This window comes from Lacerta agilis, chromosome 4 (genome assembly GCF_009819535.1).
Source record: "Lacerta agilis isolate rLacAgi1 chromosome 4, rLacAgi1.pri, whole genome shotgun sequence".
Lineage (NCBI taxonomy): Eukaryota > Metazoa > Chordata > Lepidosauria > Squamata > Lacertidae > Lacerta > Lacerta agilis.
This window is the reverse complement of record NC_046315.1, coordinates 96,212,808-96,231,329: the sequence shown is the minus strand read 5'-3', so window position 1 is coordinate 96,231,329 and position 18,522 is coordinate 96,212,808.

The following is an 18,522-nucleotide window of genomic DNA, read 5'->3' as shown; positions in this document are numbered from 1 at the left end:
AAAGGCAAGCACCAGCACTTTGAACTGAACCTGGAAGCCAATTGACTGAAATTTTTCTCCCTACACCTTCCTCCCGCATATCGGCTCTGGGGGCTCAGGATGCGTTCCCTGATGGAACAGTCATAACAGCGCAACACTGCATTCCACCTTTTGTTTTTCTGAAGTCATAAATTAATCTGCATTATCTTTCTAATTATCTCTTAATCATCTGCATATCTGTAAGGCATCATTTAACACTTGTTACTCTGCCGCTTGAAAGTAGCATCGCCGTTGTTAACACGTGTTTTCTAGTCACATAAATATTTAGGTGACAAATCGGGAAATGTTAAAATCACAAATAATGGCACATACAAATCAAATTAACACTTAATAAAATTGCCAGCTATTAATGGCATGCAAGGAACACAGCATATTATTAATCCAAATAAAGTTCATTAAGTTTTCAAAGGGCTTGCATTCTGCAATACAGAGTTGAGCACTTCCTTCAGGTGGGTGAGATACTTCAATTTTTTCCTTCCACGCTGTGATCAGTATAAGAGATCTGACTACCTGTATTTTGCACACATCCTAACTATTTTTAGAGCAACATTTGCTGAGCCCGGCTTAAAATAACTGTGAATAAGCCCACATAGCCCTATAGTGTCTACTCTGACAGTTAACATTTCATATCACCTGTCTAAGAACATAAGGAAAGCCCTGCTAGCTCAGACAAATGACATTTGTTTATTTCTATATTTATTTAATAAATATCCTGCCTTTCCCCCAGAACTGGGGCTCAAGGTGGCTCACAAGCATTTAAGCAAACACAGATAAAACATAGGCTGGATCTACATTGATCTCCTAAACGTTTTAAAAAAACAATGTTCTTTAGTGCTTAATAGCAGTTTTCTATTGCCAGTGGCTTGCTGCTCTGCATCGCCCTCTGGTGTCACATTTTAATAACGCATTTTAACATTATAATTTTTTTTTTATGAAGAATTTATTGGCATTTTCAAAACAAAACACACACCCAAACCCACACCTACAAATATAAAACAAATACATATATTGCCAGGATTCTTCTTCTTGTTTGTATACATAAAGAAAAATTTCTATTTCCGAATCTTGACAGTTGACTTCCCCTGCCTTTTCACCTTCGGTTTTAAATACATAATCTACTTTTTTAACAACTTCTCTCTAAAAAATTTAACTTCAATTAAAAATTAAAAATAATGTCTTAATCGTCTTATTCTATCATAAATCTTAACAAAATATTCTCATACAATCTAAACTTATTTCTTCTGTTCTTTATCATGCTGCTATTAACATAAAATCTCAATATCTCCTTACTTATTCAGAATAAACTTGCAAATAACAACATTCACCCTCCGATTTCAGGTACCATAACAGACCATTTAAGTTTTACATTTAATGTTTCACCCCACACCCCCCCCTGTCCATTGACTTTCTCTGTCTATCGCCGGAACCAATCTTCCAATTATCTTCTTTTCCCAAATGTCCACAGATCCGGGCAGAGTTCACGGCAAACCTTGCATCGAGCTTCAGGGTCCACTCCTCTTTTCTCGGCTCCTCCGCTTCTTTGTACCATTCTTCTTCTTCTTGTAAATATCTTAATTCCTTGTCCCTTGCCCCCGAGCTCACACCTCGGGGTCTGGATATTGCAAATTTTACCGTTCCGGGACTGCCACCCCCAAAGAACGGATCTTTTTTCCGGAGTCGCCCAGTCATCTCAATCCATCCTTCGAACATCCCTTCTAGCTCTTTGCCCAGGTTTCCTTCCATTGTATAGAACTTTTGAAAAGCCTCCTCTGTGGAAAGTAGATTTTTCTTATTTATTATCCCACTCAAGACTTTCAGTTTCCGATTCAGCAGTTCCAGCCTCAAGACAGTAAGCCTTTCTTCATCCGTTAGTCCAGAGTTCAAAACAAGTGCAAACACAAAGTCCAGCATGTTGGGGGAGGGGATGAGTGTCAAATTTCAGTTCCTGTCTCTATATTCCTCCCTTTGTTTCAATTGTTTCCCACATCAGTCCAAATTTTCCATCACCATTTTTCTGAAGCCAGAGCGTAAAGACCAAAACTTTAAACGGAGATATTTTCTCCAAACTTAATCCCCAAAGGGAAATCTCAGCAGTCTCACTTTTAAAAGTTCAAACACTTTGTATCCAATACTGTAGCAGCAGTCACTTAAACTGGTTATTTTCTTTCCCCCGAAGGGAGGGAGGCAGGCTCCCTTTCCTCTTCCCCCCGGATCGTTCGAAAAATATAAAAGTCAATCCATTTCGAATACTCACAACCACCGGGTTCTTTAACTTCATTAAAGACTTAGACGCTCGTCGCGGGGGTGACCGCCGCATTTACATCCCGGTTGGGGCATGTCCCCTATAGCCCGGCTCCGTCGTCCCTTCACCCCCACTCCCCCTTTACAGGGGGAGCGAGGGAAGGGTTCGGAGCACTAATGGGCACAGCCGGGGAGCCCAGGGTGCGGGACGCTCTTCCCGCACCCCACCGGAGCCCCGCTTTGCGGTAGCGGGGCTCCAACCCCCGGGATGGACTGGGTCGCCTCGCAGCCGAGGCAGCCCACGACCTCCCGCAATGGCGTCGCCGCCGGAAGTCAACGCATTTTAACATTATAAACACTGAGTGTAGATCTGCCCATAGATTGCATGTGTGTGTGTGTGAAAGAGAGAGAGAGAGAGCACACAGTGTTTTTTTCCCCTGGGGATACGCAGGGGTACACATACCCCTAAACATTTTGTGAATCTAAGTTTGGCCTCATTGAGGAGCAGTATTTCAATGTGATTATAAATACATATAGTAAAAATCTGCTATCTATTCCAGTATCCCAATATTACACAGTAAACATGGTGAAAGTCCACTGAAAGTACCACTTTGGGCTGGATAACCCCCCCCCCCCAATAAAACATTTAGGAGCATAGCCAACCAAGTCATCTTCAGGGGCAGACACACTGAAATCAATGCACGGGTTAGATTAAAGCCCAAATATTTCAGTGGTTCTATCCTGTGTATGACTTGGTCAAATATCACCCTAAGTATTTTATGGGTGGAAATCCTATTCCACCAAAATTGGTCGTTCCAGTGGAGCTCTGCTAGACGTACAGTACTCCTGGCATTAGGTACTGAAGAAGGTAGATGAAATTTACACGGTGAGCCACGAAGATCAAGGGAATGCTGAAATACATATCCATAGTGATTAACTCTATGTGTTCAAATGATGACTGCACATCTACGCTATGTTTTTGTGCAAATGCATAGACTTTGGTCTAGGGCTAGATTGAAGTTATTTGGAATTTGTCTGGTTTGAGGCAGTTGCTGACATGCCATTGTCTTTTGCCATTCTTGATTTCCTTTCAGGTAGCTCCTGAATCTTATTGAAATGACTTGGGGTCACTTGTCATGCATTATGGAGAACAGTAATTCATGTGTCAGAAAAAGTTAACCCAACCGTCATACCCCTGTGTGAGGTTTGTGACTGGTGAAGTGAACATTTCAAGACTCCCATTGTTGAAGAAAGCCATGAGCCTCAGGGTGATGGTCCTATTGCCACTTTCTGCCAGAGTGTCATAGGCTTTTAAGCACACATAAGCTTATTTCTAACTCAGGCTGAAGAATCACCTAGGGCGGGGGTCAGCAACCTGCGGCTCCGGAGCCGCATGCGGCTCTTTTACACGGCTGCCGCGGCTCCGGGGCAGATACGCCCGCCCACTTCTCCAGCTGGCAGCGACCGCCCTCCAGCTGGCCGGCGGCCCGCCCTCCGGAGGCTGAGGGCGCTGCTCAGGGGCGTACCCAGGATCACCTGGCCTTGAACAGCGGGGCAGCGGGGCTTGGAGGCGGTGGGGACGCAGTAGAGGTGGTGCAGCTCAGCCGAGGGTTCTGGCAGGGAGCGCGCCTGAGGCGTGCACGCTCCTTCGGGAAGAGATGGAGCTGGGTGAGCGGGAGGGGGAACTTTGAAGACCCCGCCTCCGCCTCCGAAGCAGGCGCCCATGGGAGAGGCTGCCCCCCAAGCCTGCCTGGCAGGACCAACCCTGCCCAGCTCCGGGAGTCTTCCTAGCGTGGGAGGCGGCCTTGGGGCGGACTAGGGTTTTTAAAAATAAATTTTATAATCATTTTCTCTGCAGTTGAGTAATACGACGACTGCTAAGAACCAAGCACTAACTATGAGCTATCTTCAACAAGGAACTATTTGCTCAAATAAAACAGCACACATTAAGTTTGCACATGTTTGATCATTTTGCCTACTTAATTCAGCTTCCACAATTCAGGGACATGATTCATCCCCTTCCATTCACACAGCTCTAAACGTGAAGAAGCAGATTTGAAGGCAGCCTTGCAACACAGCTTCCCTGTCTCCCCACCACCATGGCCAGATGCATAGCTGTCAACCTTTCCCCTCTTTTTTTTTTTTGCAGGAAATTCCCTTATTATAGCATTGGGAAACAGCAGGGAGGGTTGACAGCTATGGCCAGATGCACAGATATTGCCAGTACATTGCGATGTGTCTACCTTTACAAGTGGGTAACCTGCAGTCAGATCCAAAAATCTGTGCACTGCAGAGGACTGATGCAACTCGAGGGGATTTCTAGTATGTAACATTTGGGAATAAATGAGAATTTGAGAGGAAGAGCTCAAAATGTGAACTTCTCTTGACAATTTGAGTTGGAGCTCCTCCAAACCCCTTTTTTTAAAGTCTGCCCCCAACTCAAACTGGATCTTACATTCCGCCTCCAACATTTCCATTTTAAATCTGAGATTATAAATTCAAGTTCCACAATCTCTGACTGCATATGAATACAATGCTCTTTCTCAGCCAAAGAACCCTGTATTCAGTTGTATTCGGTCATAGAATCATAGAATCATAGAGTTGGAAGAGACCACAAGGGCCATCCAGTCCAACCCCCTGCCAAGCAGGAAACACCATCAAAGCATGCCTGACAGATGGCTGTCAAGCCTCTGCTTAAAGACCTCCAAAGAAGGAGACTCCACCACACTCCTTGGCAGCAAATTCCACTGCCGAACAGCTCTCACTGTCAGGAAGTTCTTCCTAATGTTTAGGTGGAATCTTCTTTCTTGTAGTTTGAATCCATTGCCCCGTGTCCGCTTCTCTGGAGCAGCAGAAAACAACCTTTCTCCCTCCTCTATATGACACCCTTTGATATATTTGAACATGGCTATCATATCACCCCTTAACCCTCTCTTCTCCAGGCTAAACATACCCAGCTCCCTAAGCCGTTCCTCATAAGGCATCATTTCCAGGCCTTTGATCATTTTGGTTGCCCTCCTCTGGACACATTCCAGCTTGTCAGTATCCTTCTTGAACTGTGGTGCCCAGAACTGGACACAGTATTCCAGGTGAGGTCTGACCAGAGCAGAATATAGTGGTACTATTACTTCCCTTGATCTAGACGCTATACTCCTATTGATGCAGCCCAGAATTGCATTGGCTTTTTTAGCTTTTTGTAGCTGGGAACTGTAGAACTTGTAGATAAATCACATGATCTCAGATGCAAATGACAGAAGTCCTTCAATATCTAGTTACTCCCTTCCCAAGGGCTTGGAAGGAAGTGAAGGTGAGTTGGCACCTAAATCAGGCTTTTCAAATGTTCCATTAAACATTCAAATAACCTATGAAGGTTGTCCAAGAATTTGACTGGAGCTGTCAAAAAGCCTCATTTATTTTGGGGGTTAGGAATGAGAAGCAGCTTGTGTTTATAGGGATATTCCAAGCTTGCACATAGAGCACAAACAAGCCAAGAATATGCTTTACTCACAATTGGTTCAATTTAGAAGCCACATTAGGTGACAGTGTGATTAAATTCTAAGAGAAAGCTGGCAAGTTATGATACTTGCAGGCACCAGCTAGGGGTGGGGAAACAGTTCCAGTTTGTGCCACTTCCACAATTTTCATTCTAAACTCCATTCCATCTCATTTCTACAGCCTTAAAAAAATTTGAAAAAAAACAAACCAAAAGAAATTACTTGCTTTTATGAGGTGGTCAAAGAACTGGCCCCTTTTCTGTCTGTCTTTCAAAGCAGCTGCCTTGAGCAACCAGCTAGCATGGCTGCTGCCACATTAACTTTTTTTGGGGGGACCGCAGATGTCTCAGGTTGTGATGGGTGGTGATGATGCAATATCCCACTGGCTGTTGCCATGAGTCTAGTCTGGTATGAAGAAAGAAGAAGAGGAGGTTTAGGGCACTGGTAGGACTGAAGTTCCTGTGCAGATACGGTGCATTTCAACCGGCTCAAAAATAAGGTGGGAGACTTTCCAATGTGGATTAGCTGATATCCAAATGAACCTGAAGCAGTCACGAAAGTAGAAGACGCCTGCTTCTTGGGAGAAAAGCAATGAAAAACCTAGACAGCATCTTAAAAAGCAAAGACATCACCTTGCCGACAAAGGTCCGTATAGTTAAAGCTATGGTCTTCCCAGTAGTAATGTACGGAAGTGAGAGCTGGACCATAAAGAAGGCTGATCGCCGTAGAATTGATGCTTTTGAATTATGGTGTTGGAGGAGACTCTTGAGAGTCCCATGGAATGCAAGAACATCAAACCTATCCATTCTTACAGAAATCAGCCCTGAGTGCTCACTAGAAGGACAGATCCTGAAGTTGAGGCTCCAGTACTTTGGCCACCTCATGAGAAGAGAAGACTCCCTAGAAAAGACCCTGATGTTGGGAAAGATGGAGGGCACAAGGAGAAGGGGACGACAGAGGATGAGATGGTTGGACAGTGTTCTCGAAGCTACTAACATGAGTTTGGCCAAACTGCGGGAGGCAGTGAAGGATAGGGGTGCCTGGCGTGCTCTGGTCCATGGGGTCACGAAGAGTCGGACACGACTGAACAACTGAACAACAACAACAACAAAATGAACCTGAAATGAGCTGGGGAGAAAGTGGGTATTGGGGGGGGGGAGGCATCAATAATACCAATACTAATTCTGCTTTTCAAATGTGTGTCATACTCACAATTGCTTAAGTCCTTAGAGCCTGTGTATAATTTTCCCATAGTTGGCTCTGGAAGTGAAATATTTATGGATAAAAAATTGTTTTGGCTTGTGGTCTTGTTTGCAGACTGTTTTGTTACAGCTGAACATTACAGAGCCCAACCCCAGCCTCAAATGTGTGTGTACATGTGTTTGCCAATGTTTTCCTTAATTATAAAGTAGCCCTTTGGAACATGTCACATTTTTCTCCATTTCAAAACACAGCGGTGAAAAATTAATTTTGAGGACAAAAATAAAGTAGGGCTGTCTGCACAATTTCACTTGTCTTTGCTCTTTGAGTTAAACAAGAGAAAATTCGCTGGTTGATTGTGGATATGATTTTCTAACACAGTATTGAAATAAAGTCACTAATTAATGATATAAAAATACCTGTTTGCTATTAAGCAAAAGCAACCAGATGCTGCACACACATGCCAATTAACATTTGCAACATTTTTTGCAGATTAGCATGGGGGGGGGGGATGGGCAGGATCCAATTCCATTTTAAGCTGTTCCAATTCAATTTTTTCCCCAGATCATCTATGGAATAATGTCAAGCTTCAATGTGCAATATGGACAGTATCAATGTGCATTTTAATGTTATACAGGTATTTGCAATGTTTTGGGGCAATGAAGAGTTCCTCAATTGTTGAATTTTTGCTTGGCACTGTAGTAAAAAGGTAAAGGACCCTGGACTTTATCAACATGTATAAATGAATTCAACTATGGGGTGCAGCACTCATATTTTTTCAGGCCGAGGGAGCCGGCATTTGTCCACAGACAGCTTTTCCAGGTCATGTGGCCAGCATGACTAAACCACTTCTGGTGCACAGAAACACTGTTTACCTTCCCGCCGCAGTGATGCCTATTTATCTACCGGCGCTCGTATGCTTTTGAACTGCTAGTTTCGCACTGTAGTACTGCTGGAGAAGATAGCAGCCTTTAGGTATAAACAGAAATCATAAAATAAGGACAACACGGTTCTGAGTATTCTTTCTTAAATCAGCTGACAGTGAAATCCTATGCATACTCATTGAACCAACACTTCTAGAGTTTGGCAAAGAAAGTTTGGAATGGGAAGCCTGCTCATCAGATGTAGACTCCTTGTGCATTTTAGAACCCTATTCATGGATCACACCACTTTAAACCACCATGGCTTACCCCAAAGAATCCTGGGAACTGTAGTTTTTTTTTAGTGTGCTGGGAGTTGCTAGGAGATCCCTATCCCCCCAGAGAGCTACAATTCCCAGAGTTCCTTGTCAAGAGGGTTTGATTGCTACTCTGAGAATAGCAACTCTCAGCGACCTTAACAAACTACAGTTCCCAGGATTCTTTGGGTTAAGCCACAACAGTTTAAAGTGGTGTGATACTGCTGTTAATGTACCATGGTGATGGGTCCGTAGTCCCAGTGCACATAACTAATGCCGAAAGAACAAACAAAGCATCATGCAGGGGTAGGAATACCACTGAACAGGCTCATTGGAAGGTGAATTTTTACGCAATCAAATAGCGTTTCCAGAATAATTGCTCCATCACAAAAATCACCATTTCTGATGCCAAACACCTGTTGCAGCTCTATTTAAATAACTGCCATTAAAATTAAAGGAACTTAAAAGTCCTTAACTCAGCGTTATCAATTGCAGCATTAGTTGCAGTATGAAGCTTATTCTGGCGCACATAATATGCAAAATTGGCCTGACCAGATTAAGAAGAGAACCACAAAGTTATGAATGTCTCAATAATTAGACATTGTTAACTAGGAAAGCTGAACAGACGCTGGGAGATTGCTGCAATATGCTCCTAATTTCCCACAAGTATTTGCGGCAGTTCCCCGAGTAACCAATACGTACCAGCGCATCTACACATTGATTAAGATTGCATTAACTGTTGTTACTTGTGTACCCTGCCTTAGGAACATAGGAAGTTGCCTTATGCTGAGTCCCGCAGAGTCTCTTTCAGGCAGGAGTCTCTTTCAACCCTACCTGGAGATGCTGAGGTTTGAACCAGGGACCATCTGCGTGTAAGCCTTCAGAGTAGCTTATGCTCACAACCATGAGTTATTCCTTGAAAGACTCTCATTCTGAGTTTTAAAATGTATCTTCTTCATTTTTGTTTACTGTCTTCCGGCATCTTCCGCATGTCTACAAGGGCAAAACCAATCATAATTCCTAAACTGTATAGAAATTGCAATACCCATTTGATTTATTTCCCCTCTGCTTTCATCAACTCTTCTCCACATCTCATAAATAAGGTCCCAGATAATGTCCTAAATAACGTCTCACTCAGGGAGTGCTCATATGCCACAGTATTTATCAACATGTATACATGAAATATATGTTTAGTTCAAAATAATGGTACTTTGATCATTTATTTATGTTAAGAGGTGGCCGTTATACCCGAGCATAGCATCTGCGGTTTCATTTACGGCACAGAAACAGAGTGATTACTGCATTATGAGGTAACCGCACTCGGGGGTATTACAAAACATGAAATACAACTGAGTTGAGGAAGTTCTCCTAATTTTCCAGGCCTGTGATTATCTCATAGGAGCTCACAGCTTGCAGTTACCAGATGTTTCACAATATCAGTGGCTCTGGAGTTGCTTCCGTGTTATAACAAGAAGATTTTACAGCACAGACGAAGGCTGGCATTTTCTCTGCTGGAAGAAGACAAAATTGCCAATTTAGAACAGCGGTTTTAGCTGAGCAGTTTGGTTAACACCAATTAATCTAACTTATTAAAACATTAAGGAACCAATCACAACCAAGGCCTACCATAGTTCTTATATGTGCCATGTATATCTGTGGCTTAATATTCTTTCATTCAAGCTACAGCAGAAAACATAGGATCTAAGCCTAAACCATATAGATGCCCAGCTTCTGTGGGATTATTTGTCTGTGTGGACTTTGCCCTCCACATACATACATACATACGCTTCAGGTTACATACTCAGCTAACCCAGAAATAATGCTTCAGGTTAAGAACTTTGCTTCAGGATAAGAACAGTTTCAGGTTAAGAATGGACCTCCAGAATGAATTAAGTTCTTAACCCGAGGCAGGGGCATAGCAAGGGGGGGGGCGAGGGGTGGTTCGCCCCGGGTTCCATAATGGAGGGGGTGACAAATTAGCAAGGAATATTTTTTTATTTTATTTTTTAAATGCCTGCTCCGAAGGTCTTATTTTACTATACTAGGGATTATATAGCTATATATGAAATTTCATGCATATTGGTTAATATCTTGACCCTCCTCCACCAAAATAGCTGTTCACTAGGCTGTTTTCCTGTGTCATGAAGGCTGAAATTTCAGTTCAAAGAACACTTGGAAAGCCATCTAATCAGACTTTGAGAGGTTTTTAGGAGGTAATGTAATTTTTGTTTGATTTTATACCAATGTTATGTATCTGGTGTTAGCCACCCTGAACCCGACTTTGGCCAGGGAGGGTGGGATATAAATAAAAGGGGTTTTATTATTATTACTTGTTATTATTCCTTTGTAAGAAAATATGAAATAATGTAAAACCATTTTTGCGGGGGGGGGTCAATGGGGGGGGTTGACAAGAAATTTTCCGCACCCGGTACCACCTGACCTTCCCATGCCTTGGGGGGGGGGGGGGGTGACAAAATTTTTTTTGCCCCCGGGTACCAATTTACCTAGCTACGCCCCTGACCCGAGGTACCACTGTAGTAGCTGATGGGCCAGGTTCTATATTATTAAAGTGAGGGCTTCAAAGCTATGAAACAGTAACTTGGGTGACAGGCCTTGGTTGTGATTGGTTCCTTAATGTTTTAATCTGAAGAAGTGTGCATGCACACGAAAGCTCATACCAAGAACAAACTTAGTTGGTCTCTAAGGTGCTACTGGAAGGATTTTTTTTAATTATTTTTTATTTTGTTTTGGGTGACAGGTGTTACATACAAAATGCAAAAAGCTGATATAGCACTGCAGTGATTTGGTTTGCATGTAAAGCTAAGCCAAAGCCTAGCTTAGCATGAACAAGTAAACGTGGGCTTCCAAAGGGAAAATCACAGCCAGTGTGCTGGCCCCGGGGGAGCCTGGCCCTGAGGACTCTGGGTGGGAAGAACAGAAACTCACCCGGGGCCAGTAAGGTCAAGGCTTATTGGGAATCCATTTACAATGAACTTAAGAAGATGTTTAAATATACTTTCCCAAAAAGACCTGAGGCCTTTCTATTGGGGTTGATGGGAGATGAAATAGCCAAGAAGGACAAAAAATTGTTCATGTACGCAACAACTGCAGCGAGAACATTGCTTGCCCAAAAGTGGAAATCACAGGAATTGCCAACGATTGATGAGTGGCAGACGAAGATGGCGGAATATGCTGAACTTGCAAAACTGACCGGCAGGGTCAGAAACCAGGATGACTCGAGGTTTCGAAAAGAATGGAGTAGTTTTGTGGAGTACTTAAGATCGAACAGAGGAAGTTTAAAAACACTGGTAGGAATGGAATAAACCTTTGACATAGATTAATATCGATGAACAAAAACTGTGCGATAAGATTGGACTAGAAAGCCAGCTGACGTGGGGGAGGGAAGTCGTAGCTCGGCGGAGCAAGGGTTGAATATATTTTGTATTTGTTATTGAATTGGTTGTAATTTTGGTATATTTGGGGGGGGGGAATTTATTTTTTTTTAAAAAAGAAACTCACCCGGGGCCGAGCAGGGCATGGCCAGCAGTCCTAGACAACAGCGGTGGGTCCAGCGAAGCAACCAAGTCCTGGGACGGGACGGCGGCAGGGGCAGGTAACAGTCTGTGGGTCCTAGCATCAGGCTGAAAAACAGTGGAACGGTGCAACATAATTTCAAGTAAATGAACAACCAACCACTTAGTACTGAAGCAACAGTAGATCAGGGGAAGAATAGCTGTGAATGGGTGTGCAAAAATGTGCAAAAGAGTGGGAGGTAGGTCTTTTTTCACATAACCCTTTGCTCTTTCAAAGTGGCAATTTTCACAAGGCAAATTGAACATCATGAAAATTTAGCGCAACACTAAATACATTTAATAGGACTATTCAATGTTCATAATGCAGTGTGCAAGCTACAGAATTACGCAGAAGAATTACAGTGGCAGTATAATTCTGAATACCACATAATGGAGACAGACACAAGGGGAAGGCCCTCTCCTTTGTGCCCAGCCTTGTGGTCATCCAAAAGTTTCTTAGTTGGCTAGTGGTGGTAAGAGAATGCTGGACTACATGGAACTTGGTCTGATCTGCTTGAAAGTTCTGTGTAAGTGACCACATGAAAACAGCCACACTTTGCCGAGAGTCCTGGGATGTCCTCTGGTCAGTCAACAAACGGAAGCACTTGGTTCACCATCGGTGATTGGTGACAAAAGCCACAGCTCAGTAGTAGAGCACACCTTTTGCGTGTAAAAGGTCCCTGGTTCAACCCTTGGCATCCTCTGAAAGGGCTAAGAAACACCCGGCTTGAAAATGTGGGTAGCTACTGGCAGTCAGTGTTGAGAATACTGTGCTACATGGACCAATGTTTATGTGGTAACATGTGGTAATTTCTAGGATACCCTCTGATTCCCTTTTTTAAAAAAAATAAAAAAAATAGTGTTACATTGGTCACTTTCCAATCCTCATGGATGGATGGGTTATTTGTCCATTTGCTCTAGTTTGCCATCGCAGCCACTTATTACTGAGCTGCTTTTAAGTAGATATTTGGACAACCAAGCGATTGTGAGATACTTTAAATCAAATCCGGGGGCCATTGGGTCTGTCACTGGACTCCCACTTGTTTGCTGAACTATTTCTGCAATGGATGATCTCTTGTTGAAACAGAAGTAACTGCCCCATAATACTAAATTTGTATAATGTTGCAAATTCTTATTGATTAAAGCTCAAACATTAAACAGATGACTGAAAAATCATAGTCGAAACAAAATAGGAAATTCTTTCCAGTAGCACCTTAGAGACCAACTGAGTTTGTTCTTGGTATGAGCCTTCGTGTGCATGCACACTTCTTCAGATACCTATTTTGTTTCGACTATGGCAGACCAACACGGCTACCCACCTGTAACTGAAAAATCATAGTGACTTGGAACCCTTAAATTACATGCAGTTCTGATACCTTAACAAAACCTGAACAAAATTGAAATTAGTGCTAGTGCTGTCTGTTTAGATTATAAATAGGTTTCTTGGCAAGCTTGCATCTAATAAACATAATATATGATGTGTAGGGGGAAAGGAGTATGAAATGAAACAGATGTTCATCTTCAAACAAATACATTCAATATCACATTTGAAGCAAGCATTCATCATTCCTTCACCGAGAAGAATCCCACTGCGGTTAACCACATCTTTAAGAACATAACAGTAATATCTACTTACAAGCCAGCTACATCCATAATGGAAAGGAGTAAAAGATGGAAACAGCTGCAGCTGAGGTTTAGTGGACTTCCACAGATTGAAAAAGGAAATCATGACTCTACTTAGACAGGTTTTATTTGGCTATAATCAGGTTTGGCTGTTCTGCTCCCCAGGGAATACAGTAATTATGGCTCACTAGACTGAAGATAATTACTGCATTCCAAGGGGATTGGCACCTGCTCTCCTCTTTCATGCTGAGTTTAAGAAAAGAAGAATTTACTGCTGGATCCAGGACTGGATGGATCCATAACCTGTCCTGCTTGTGTTCCGTGTGCATGGTTAAATACCAGTGGTCAGGGATCTGTATGAATGAAACAACACCTCAGTATGAGCAACTTTTCATTTATTTATTTATTGACCTATCAACTTTTTATCCTGTCATTACTCCCCATTTTATCCGCTCAGCAACCTGGTCATGAGTGTGATCAGGGCACATACACTCAGTGAACCAATACCTTTTTAATCTACATACATTTCCCATACATTCCTGCCTGTTCTCTGAGATCTGCTGGAGGAACGGTTCTAACCGTTCCTCATGGCATCTCTTTGGCAGCTGCAAGAAATGGGGCATTTAGCACAACCAGGACCTGTATTGTGGAAATTCATTGACTTAGTCAGGTGTTTTCTGTGTTTAGTTTTAGACTACTTGAAAGGAGGGGGGGTCCTTTCTAGGCCAGGAGACTCAGCTGCAGAAGACAAGGGTGGGGACACTTAGATCCGTACCCTACTGTAGCGACCACTGTATCATTTACTTATTTTTGTCTTTTAAATATGTTGTAAGCAGCTTCGATAATTTCAGTTATTTGCAGATTATAAAAGCTCCTAAATAAATAGTATCTATTTATTTATGCACGCTTACTTTGCCATCTGACCCAGTTTTGTGTTCTTCTTCACTTTTCCTTTTATGTTTTTGTGATTTTTTTACTTTTGATTTCATCATTTTCATGATGTTTTTATGTACACTGCTTTGAGAAGAAGAGGAGGAGGAAGAGTTTGGATTTGATATCCCGCTTTTCACTACCCGAAGGAGTCTCAAAGCAGCTAACAACCTCCTTTCCCTTCCTCCCGCACAACAAACACTGTGAGGTGAGTGAGGCTGAGAGACTTCAGAGAAGTGTGACTAGCCCAAGGTCACCCAGCAGCTGCATGTGGAGGAGTGGGGAAGCGAAACCAGTTCACCAGATTATGAGTCCACCGCTCTTAACCACCTCACCACACTGAGAAGATCTTTTTCTTGATTTCCTGATATGGAACTGTTTGTATAAATAAAGTAATAAAATAAAATCATAACAAGGCCTTCATTGTTTCACTTTGTGAAGTGCTTGCAACTAAAACAAAACGCAACAAATACTGAATTGTATAATGACGTTTTCTGTTGGCTTGAGAACAATACTTAAGGACAACAGCCAGTCTTTCAGCAGTAACTAGCTACTGTTATTATGAATAACATTTTTAAAGAAACAGCTTCACCTTCATAATTATGCTTAGGTCTGAAGAAAAACCTGATAATAAGTTATTTTTATGCATTACTGGAGATGCCCAAATCAATGCCAAAGAAATAAACAATGAAGGAAGGAGGCAATGAAAAAACTAGACTGAAGATTTAACTTCAGAATACATCTGAAATCTGAAAACAATGGTGACCTTGAAACCCAATTGCATTTAGGCAGCTGGAAAGGACACATTTATTTATTTATTTATTGAGCATGGAAGGGTATGGCTCATCAGTGAATATTTTAGGATTGTCAAGGGAGCTAACAAAGCTGCAACAGATGGTAAGTAACTCTGCTGGGAAGAGAGAGGTACTAAAAGTTGGTTATTAGTGTTCTGTACAGAACGTCAGCTCGTGTAATACTGCAGGACCAGCATAAGTGGGTTCCATTTTAGGAATAGGAATAGGAATAGGAATAATTTATTATTGGTCAAGTACATTTTCCAACATACTTGGAATTTGTTTCGGCTACATTGCAATGTAAACATACAGACACTGTTCCTCTCACAATACAAAAAAGCAAAGAAACCCCACCCATTATTTACCTCCCCTTCAGCTATACAACTACGAATTTAACAATTTAATGGCACAAGGGAAAAAACTATTCTTGTGCCTGGCCGATTTTGTATATGAAGTCCTGTAGTGACGTCCAGATGGAAGTAAATCGAGCAGATGATGACCGGGATGTAAAGGATCTGCTACAATTCTCTCTGCTCTCTTTCTAACTCAGGTAGCATAAATTGTCTCTATTGAAGGCAAGCTAACACCAGTTACCCTTTCTGCAATTCTTACAGCTCGTTGGAGCCTTTTCTTGTCTCTCTTGGAGGCTGTACCGTACCAAGCTGTTATAGAATTACAGAGAACAGTTTCAATGATGCCTCTGTAAAATTGGATCAACACTTCCTGGGACAATTTAAATTTCCTTAATTGACGCAGGAAATACAGCCTCTGGTGGACCTTTTTTAATAATACTATTGATGTTGCTTGACCAATTTAAGTTATAAGAAATTATAGAGCCCAGGAACTTAAAGGACTCTACTACTACAACCATGTTACCAAGAATGGAAAGTGGTGGCAGGACAGAAGAGTGCCTTCTGAAATCAATTACCATTTCTACTGTCTTTTGGGCATTTAGTACCAAATTATTTTTGGTGCACCACAAGACAAGATGGTCTACTTCCTGCCTATACACAGATTCATCGTCCTCCTGGATAAGCCCAATAACTGTTGTGTCATCAGCAAATTTCAAGATCTTAACCGATGGATCAGTTGAGGTACATTCATTTGTGTATAGAGAGAAAAGCAGTGGGGAAAGGACACACCCCTGGGGAGCACCTGTATTGATGGTATTGTTGCTCGATATAATTTCACCCACCCAGCTATCCTAATCCTTAAACTACCCTTCCCACCAGCCAGCCATTCCTGCTTTTATTGTAAATTTTACTTACTGGGTATCGAAATGGGAGAAGTAGTGGGAGCCAGTGATGAGAAACAGAGGAAGAATCTTCTTGTGACCATGCAAGGCAGAGAAAGCATTTCATTCAAGGGAACTCCAACAAACTTTTCCAGTGTCAAACAACTGCAATTTTTCATGGATTTAACAAATTAGAAGCCAGCACTTCAAAAGCCTCCAGAACCTCTAATGATCTTTATGGAATCTGCCTTTCTTTTGTCCCAACTTCTTCCCTTACAATTCTACAGAATGAGGATCGCTTTACAAAGACCTCAGTGTGGTTGATTTTCTACCATGACTGTTCCCAAGCCATTCCTGACATGTGCTGATTCTTTTCGGAAGTGATGTATCTCTCCAAGTGATCGGAGTCGTTAGTTGTAGATGGCTGGAAGTAATGTTAAAATGACACTAAAATTAACAATTTCAACTTTGGGGTTTTCATCAGCTGTACGCCATAATCATCACAATTATAACAAAGGCTTGACATATCTCGCTTTGCATGTCATGAGTCTATCTCATATATTAAACTCCAGTAGCTAATGAAAACAATTGCTTACATAAATGGACTTTTCCACCATATTCTAATTTTTTGAGTTTCACCTGTATATGAGCAGGCTCATGAGGAGACAAGTAGTCCTTCAGGTGTTCTGGTCTCAAGCCATGACAGATTTAGGTTGAAAATGGCTTGGAGCCACTGCAGTTGACAAAATACAAGCAAAATGCCCAGTCCCGTTTAACAGCATTTCAGTTATACTTGGGACTAACTGCACTTTCTTCAAACAAAACCCACATATAGCAAACTTCAGTGGTCTAATCTGGAGGTTCCCATGGTATGGATCGTTGCTGGCAGATTATCTCTGTCCAGGTTGAACCACAGCTGGTGCATAAGCCGAAGCAGTCCTCCAATCTGCAATCTCCAATGACCAAGTTAGATCAGTAAGCACCCCTGGACTGTGAATGTATTCCTCCAGGAGGGGTGCAAACCCATTCAGGGTGAGTACATCATCATTATTTTTATTAAAAGAATTTTATGGTCCCCCTTCATCACACACACAGCTCAACAAGATAATGACAAAAATCTACCGACGGCATACAAATCAATATGGCTAACCTGATCCAAAACACCCACCCACCCCACTCACACAGGAAACCAAAGGCCACCACAGCCAACCACAAATGAACAATCACACCCTACGCCAATCCCGACCTCTCCCATCGCCAAAGAAACACAAGCGAACAACAGAGAACCAACACAAACGATGCTGACACCAAATCCTACATATACTAAGGAAAAAAGAAACATCGCCCCCCACCCCACCCACCTCCTCCCTCCCTTTCTGCCTAATGTCTCAACAACCAAAATTGATCTGTAAAAATGTTACATGGAAAAATGCGAGAGACATTGTACACACTTTTGTAAACCAAGAAAATCTCTAATTAAAAAAAAGAATTTATACCACCATTCGTTTCAAAAAAGAAACATCAAGGCAGTTCCCAAATAAATAAAAGTCAAGAGCAAAATAACAAGAATAAATATGCAACTATTCATAAGAAAAATACATAGCAAAGGAACTACATTAAAGCAACACACACACACACACACACACACACACACACCAAGCCCATTAACCTATCCAGTCATGGTGTCTATTGTGGATTGCTACTGAAAATGGCAGTCGTGTGCCAAAACTTCCTTTCTCAGTAATATGCATCTCCTGCCAATTCATTTCTTGACGCAAACTTTTGGTTGGCATAATGTAATCAAGGGGGAGAAGCCACGCAGATGGTCTCTGGTACAATCCCTGGCACCTCCACTTTAAAAGGCCAGGTAGCAGGTGATGGGAAAGACCTCTGCCTGTGAGACCTTGCAGAGTCGCTATCATATAGGTTGATAATGTGCAGGGTAGACAATATTGGGCAAATAACTTGAGCTGGTATAAGGCAGCTTCCTATATTCCAGGTTGAGGGCTGTTCCTAATGCCACATTCTATGCTTAGCAGCATTTGTGCAGACTTGTGGCTCACAGAACCCTGACTATTGTTCCTACCAACGAATAACATTAAACTGTCAAGGGAAAAGAGAAAGGGCAATATAATTATGGGCGCATTGTTGACTTGTCTTTCAACCTCCCTCCACAGCAGGACAACAGCATTTATTCATTGTTGTGCTGAATGAAATA